This window comes from Lonchura striata, chromosome 19 (assembly GCF_046129695.1).
Source record: "Lonchura striata isolate bLonStr1 chromosome 19, bLonStr1.mat, whole genome shotgun sequence".
Taxonomy (NCBI): domain Eukaryota; kingdom Metazoa; phylum Chordata; class Aves; order Passeriformes; family Estrildidae; genus Lonchura; species Lonchura striata.
The window spans coordinates 3,698,354-3,702,062 of record NC_134621.1 but is presented as its reverse complement, the minus strand read 5'-3'; the positions used below and the strand labels follow the sequence as shown (position 1 = coordinate 3,702,062).

The 3,709-nt window shown below is 57.9% G+C and overlaps 1 long non-coding RNA gene and 1 other non-coding gene across 2 annotated transcripts; both read left to right on the top strand.

Annotated features, from left to right (window-relative positions):
- The first annotated feature begins 671 nt into the window (after window positions 1-671).
- LOC110473336 (uncharacterized) lies at window positions 672-3,332 on the top strand. The gene is made up of 3 exons (XR_013340966.1): window positions 672-726; window positions 2,004-2,070; window positions 2,906-3,332. It is a non-coding gene; the product is annotated as an uncharacterized LOC110473336 (long non-coding RNA).
- On the top strand, window positions 2,120-2,275 carry LOC116184287 (small Cajal body-specific RNA 16). The gene has a single exon (XR_004149050.1).
- Window positions 3,333-3,709: the final 377 nt, after the last annotated feature.

Sequence of the window (3,709 nt, the reverse complement as noted above, 5' to 3'; positions counted from 1 at the left end):
GATGTGCCAGCACCCAGAGGCTGCACTAACCTTTAATGGGTAAAAATGAGTTTTTATTTACTGGTGGTGTGGTGCTTGGTTTTCCCAGCTGCTCCTCCCATCCAGGTTTTGCACAGCTTGGACCTGTATGTACATTTTATAAAAGGTCTGCTGGAATGTGTTACTGCAGAAATAAAACTAAACTCTGCTTCATTTTTAATGAGCCATCAGGGAGCAAGTTATTGCTTGTGTGTTGGAGTGGTTTTCTGCTCCCAGGCTGTTTATACCAAAATGTCTTGGAGAGAAAATTGTGATTAAATATCTTGAGAGATACCTGTATTTGTGCTGAAAGCCTTTCTCTCAGCCAGGAGTGGGGCTGTCAGAACTGCTGAAAGTGAAGCACAATTCAACATAAACAGGTGGCCTTGAGAACCATCAGCAGAATACTAAACCAAAATACTGATTTACTCTGTATTAAGTGTCCTGTGGTTTCAGTGCTAGCCACGAATGGCCTCTGAACTCTCTGTGTGCAGATATTTTGCCTTTGGGGGGGATTATAAAAATGGAGGGTCCCGTCTCCGCTGCAATGCCAGCTCCGGCCGCACGAGGGCGCTGTCTCCGGCGGGCCGTGCCCCGCGCGGCGCTCCGGCCCGCGGCGGCGCTCGGGGCACTTCCGGCCGCGCTTCCGGCCGCGCTTCCGGCCGCGCGCGCTTCCGGCCGCGCTTCCGGCCGCGCGCGCTGGAGGAGGTGAGGGGACATGGCGGGCACGGGGGTGCTGAGGGAAAATGGGGGACATGGCGGGCACGGGGGCGCTGAGGGAGGTGAGGGGACATGGCGGGCACGGGGGTGCTGGGGGAGGGTGAGGGGACATGGCGGGCACGGGGGTGCTGGGGGAAGATGGGGGACATGGCGGGCACGGGGGTGCTGAGGGAAGATGGGGGACATGGCGGGCACGGGGGTGCTGGGGGAAAATGGGGGACATGGCGGGCACGGGGGTGCTGAGGGAGGTGAGGGGACATGGCGGGCACGGGGGCGCTGAGGGAGGTGAGGGGACGTGGCGGGCACGGGGGTGCTGGGGGAGGTGAGGGGACATGGCGGGCACGGGGGTGCTGAGGGAAGATGGGGGACATGGCGGGCGTGGCGGGAGCTGGGGGTCAGTGGGGTGATGGGGGCTGGGGGTCAGTGGGGAGATGGGGGCTGGGGGTCAGTGGGGAGATGGGGGCTGGGGGTCAGTGGGGTGATGGGGGCTGGGGGTCAGTGGGGAGATGGCTGGGGGCCAGTGGGGTGTTGGGGGTCAGTGGGTGATGGGTGCAGGGAGGGGGCTGGTGTAGACGGAGTAGGGGAGGTCTGGAGCGCTGGGGGTAGTGAAATTCGGAGGCAGAGTGGGGTGCAGGAGAGGTGGTAATGGGGGCTCTGGGGAAGCAGGGGCTGGGGGTGGTGTGGGGACATGGGGGACTCGGGGTTTGGGGTGTGGATGGGGGAAGCAAGGTACTGGGGTGCAGGGTATGGAGGTTTGGGGGGAGCTGGGGGCAGCTGGGTTTGGGGGTGCACAGGGGGTTTGGGATGCAGGGTGGTGGGTATTGGGGTACGGGGGAAGGGTGTGGGCTTGTAGGGGGTGTTGCAATGGGTCTGGAGGACGGTGTGGGAGGCAGGGGCAGACAGGATTTGGGGGACTTGGGGTGCAGTGAAGGTAGTGAGGGCTTGGGGGTCATGTAGGGGGCTGCAGTGGGGGCTGGGGGAGGTAGGGTTTGTGGGGCTGGAGCATTGGGGTCTCTGGGGGCTTTGGGACTGTGTAGGAGGGCTGGGGTGCTGTGCAAGGACAACCCCGGGGTGTGGCTGCTCCCTGGAGAGGTGTTGGGCCCACAGCAGGGTGGGGGAGCGCTGAGTGGGGCCCGTGGGGTGCAAGGAGTGAACTGTGGTGGGGAGGGGGCTGCAGGGCCAGCCCCAGGACCAGCAGCCAGAGCAGGACTTTGCTTTTCCTGGGAGTGACCCAGAAATTTGTGTGCCCCATGGTTTCCTGCCAGGGCTCAGCCCCAGATGGTGACAGGGGTGGCACTCGGTGCTTCCATTCCTGAGGTGAGGGAGCAGCAGGTGAGTCCTGGGAGCCCCGTGTGCCCCTCCTGGGCAGGGTGTGGGGTCTGTGGGCTGGGGAAGGGCTGCTGGGTGCTACCAGCCAGCCTCACCCGTGCCCGAGAGCAGCTCCCAGGTGGGCTCCGTGCTGGGCCTCACCCGTGCAGTAACAGGTGTGAACATTCATGAAGCATTTTGATGGTCATGTATGATACTGCATACAACATTTTCCTAATCTAAGGAGAAATTGGTTAGATTGTTTTTTTTTAATGTGTACTGAATCTTCTTTTGAAAGTGTTTTGCAAAATCGAACTGGTGCTCTCTCAGGTATGGAAATGAGAACTTGGGTACTTGATTTATCACTAGATACTGTTTGAGTTGCAAATTTGTTCCCCACATAGCAGGGAATAGTGATAATGTAGCAGGGAATAGTGATAAGGCGGGTTCTGCACTTGAGCAAATGTAAGGCTTTGTTGGAAGGTGTGTACTTTGCTCTCTTGTTTACATGTCTGGTTTCTCTCCTGCAGCGGGGGTTCACCTGGGGACGCCTCAGGGGACTGTGTGCCCTGGCAGGTGTGGGCAGGGAGAGGGGAAGGCCTGTGCTGGGAACCTGGCAGTGATCCCAGCTGCTGGCAAACAGTCCTTGCCAAAACAACAAGTGCTTTTCCAGTTTGTTGTTGCTGTGGGATGGGTGATCTGGCCCTGGAAGTGCTTGTGGTGGAGATATTTCTGGGAAGGATTTTTGGGAGAGCTGGGGTGGGATGATGCTTCAGTTAACACTGATCCAGAGGAGATGGGTGTGTGTAGGACAGGGCTTTAGCATTCCTGGCTGGACATCTTGGTTATTCATTTTCAGGTGGCTGGACCAAGAGACGATTCTGCAGGATGGCGAGAGCTGCTCTTGCAGTTTGGTAATACCTGTGTGGTCTTTTTGGGTTATCATAGAAAGGTTTGGGCTGAAAGGGACCATAGAAACTATCTCCTTCCACCTCCTGCCATGGGCAAGGACACCTTCCACTATCCCAGGCTGCCCCAAGCCCTGTCCAGCCTGGCCTTGAGTATGTCCACAGCTTCTCTGGACACCCTGTGCCAGGGCCTCCCCACCCTCCCTAATTCCCTAATACCCCATCTAACCCTTCCCTGTGCCTGTTGAAACCATTCCCCCTTGTCCTGGCACTCCATGCTCTTGTAAAACATCCCCCTCCAGCTTTCCTGTAGGTTGTAGAAGGCAGTGCTGCCTAATTGGATGGTGAACATGAATAAAATCCATTTTTCAAAGCTGACTTTCTTTTCGTTTAAACCTTTTGTGCCTGAACACTGTAGGCAGGTGTTTACCTGCTGCAGGTGGCTGTGCAGAAGTGACGCCTGCACTGTCCCCTGCAGACGTGCAGTGCCCGGCCCTGCCTGTGGAGCTGTGGGCAGTCGGATCCTGAATCAAGCTTGGCATTGCTGTGGGATTTGGGATTATCTCGGTGTGCCGAGCTCCCACCTCCACTAGAGGGTGTAGAGCTCCACAGAATCCTTTGTTTTCACGGAAATGGGAAAACTAGGAGCCTTTCTGTTATCGGATGTGCAGGCAGTGAGGCCGTGGCAGGATTACATCCCTCGGGAGATCCCTGCTGTGTGCCCTGGCAGCAGCCCAGGCTGCATTACACAACTG